Source organism: Mastomys coucha, unplaced genomic scaffold (genome assembly GCF_008632895.1).
Source record: "Mastomys coucha isolate ucsf_1 unplaced genomic scaffold, UCSF_Mcou_1 pScaffold20, whole genome shotgun sequence".
Lineage (NCBI taxonomy): Eukaryota > Metazoa > Chordata > Mammalia > Rodentia > Muridae > Mastomys > Mastomys coucha.
Genome location: NW_022196903.1, coordinates 87,040,664 through 87,043,350, shown reverse-complemented (window position 1 = coordinate 87,043,350; position 2,687 = coordinate 87,040,664). Strand labels below are relative to the sequence as shown.

Below are 2,687 nucleotides of genomic sequence, written 5' to 3'. Positions count from 1 at the left end.
ATCTCCCAAACATGGATTGCTAACATCTCTAGGTTCTCATCTTGTACTGAATATAACTCTTTTCCAGGTTGACTGAAATTATTTTTATGCATGTGTCCCCAGCTATGCTTTGGGGTCTAGAGGGCGAGGACTATGTTTAGTGCTAAAGGATATAAACTAAATCAGTAGCAATTTTCCTATATCCATGAGTTTACTTTCCATGGGTCCAGTATGGTCAACGGTGGTCCAAGGAGGTCAAGTGGAAAATTCCATTGAGAACTTGTAAGAGTTAGATGGTCCATCACCCTGACTTGTTAATGGAATGCCAAGCATCTTGTTTAGCCATCAGCTTTGTCCACTCATCAACCATCTTGGTTATCTGATTGACAGCTGTAGTCCTTGGGTTCCAGTAACCTTTACTTAATGGTGGCCCCAGAAAAGAAGACGCAACAATGCGTCTCCAATACAAAGCAGGGTGGGGTGTAAAGGGATTTATTAACTGGAAAGGTAAAAGTTTCCTGTTTAAAAAATTGTGTGCTTCTATCTTAAGACTAAAAAAAAAAAATTGACATGGAGAGCTCTATCTTACCTGTGTACCTGAATGTGTTGCAGAGCATCCTTGGTGGTAAGGGGATGTCCTCCTTATATACTGTCATCAACGATCCTTCAGCAGAGCATTGTCTCAGAGTCCACAGTGAAACCTTCAACTCAGAGACAAACCTTTCAGGACTGACCTCAACTAATCTTGGCCTAGCTTCCCTCCTGCTGCTTGCCAATGCTGATGCTGATCATTGCAAGCTGCCCTTGAACTTCATGAATATCTTGGCTTGTGAACTTCACTATCATCCTGCGATATATTTATCACTACTAAATGATAATGCCTGCCATATAAGGAATGCGTAAAGACTGTATTACCCAGAAAGTTCTAGGTCATAGGCTTTGTTCTCGTTATCTTCTCCTTAGAGCCACCTTGCAAGATGGCTTTGATTATCCTTTGGAGAAATCAAAAGTGAAAGTAAGTTAATTTCCAAAAATATCTAGGCCCCATAAGAAGTGAAGTCTGGGTTTCTTCCTCAGATCCTTTCCACTCTGAGTGAAACTGTGAGTTAGTCAGGGTTAGGGCACACTGCTTTATGGTGGGTCTGCCTGGGTCTTTGGGCCTAGTTGAACACCCTTATAGCTGGAACAAGCAACAGTGAGAGGCACTTGAAAGCAGTTGTATATGGCCAAGAGTGTATCAAGCCGCCTTCCAAGAAATGTCTTCTAACTGAGAGGAAAATGGAAAAGAGTCATTTTGTAACCCCTCAAATCAAGCTTTGATTTCTGTAGTTTTGGAGCTTGTAAAACTAGCACTGTCCACACCAAACTCTGGGTGATTAGTATTTGTGAAGACACACAGAGTGTACTCTGTACCCTTTGCCACTTAGCGGACTATGATGTGTCTTCAGATATCAATGGATTCAAAAGGTTCAGTCTGTCTCCCGGTCTCCCCACCTCTCTCTTTCCTTCTCTTTCTCCCTCCTTTTTTTTCCTGTAGAGTTGAGAATACCAACTTAAGCAAGGGGACTCCCACTGAGCTAAATGGCCAGCCTCCACATTCCCATTATACACAGAGTAGGAAGAAGCAGGATAATGGTAACATGAAGCTCAGAGGGTGTATGTGGAATTAGAAAAATCAAAGAAAACTGGGACCTTCACTGTTGACAATACTGCATTTAAATGGTGTGAGGAGACCTTTTCTCACCATGGGAGGCCTAACTGGTATCTAGTTAGTAGAGACCAGCTGTGCTGCCACGCCTCCTGGGATGCATAGGGTGAGCTTCTCAGGGAAGAATTATCAAGCAAAGTGTCAGTCAGGATCAAGAAAGCATGGGGTGTATCTCAGACACACTTGAAACTCTCCTTGGAAGTACGGGCTCTGAGATAAAAGAAATACGGGCTCGTGGCAATTTCACTTTTCACCTAAATATTTTGAAGTCATGGAAACTACATTTCTACCCCTCTGCTGGAGTTTGTTGAGTTCTTTGTCTGATGTTAAAGAGCTTCCCAAAGCTGGGGAGGTGCATGAGACTGGATGCTCTGTTTCTTACATTTCAAGTCTCTTACTGTGTAACATCACTAGGGGAAGTGGAGTTTTATTTGTTTTTATCCATTTTGTGTAACTTAAAAGCATCTTGAATTATTAAACCAGTTCTTTTCCAGGCCTGCAAATGTTTTCAGTGTGTTGCCCACATTTCCCTGAGTCAGCACATGGACTGATCTTAAAGGAACTCCGTCAGCCAGGGCCTCCTCCTTCTCACGTGGACAGGTTCCTTCTGGATTGATTGTTAGGGTGTTCACACCAACTGTAAAGAACGGATGTTTTTCCCAGACCCCCATGGCACTTCTGCTCAGGACAAAAAGGGTTGCCACATTCTTTTAGTCTAATGAAGAGAACAAAGGGGTAAGGTTCAGCCAGTCATTTAATATGCTCCCTGATCTCTTGGGCTGTTGTTCACTTAGTTTAGCCAGAAGCCAAACTATAAGGTAAACCCTCTAACTCATATTTTATGGGAGACAATAAGAAAATACTTTGAATTACAATGAAAGAATTGTTTTTTTCTTTCTTTTTTCTTTCTTTTTTCTTCCTGGAGCCAAATGTTTTTAAAAGAAGCAGAAAGAGGGAAAGGGAGAGGGAGAGGGAGAGGGGGAGGGGAAGGGGGAGAGGG

General features: G+C 42.5%; 1 long non-coding RNA gene across 1 annotated transcript in view; it reads right to left on the bottom strand.

The window, feature by feature from the left end:
• Window positions 1–2,107: 2,107 nt before the first annotated feature.
• Window positions 2,108–2,687, bottom strand: part of LOC116098257 — a 1,923-nt gene continuing 1,343 nt past the window's right edge. Inside the window, exon 2 of the long non-coding RNA XR_004121758.1 lies at window positions 2,108–2,402. This is a non-coding gene — a long non-coding RNA (uncharacterized LOC116098257). The remainder of the gene's footprint in view (window positions 2,403–2,687) is intronic.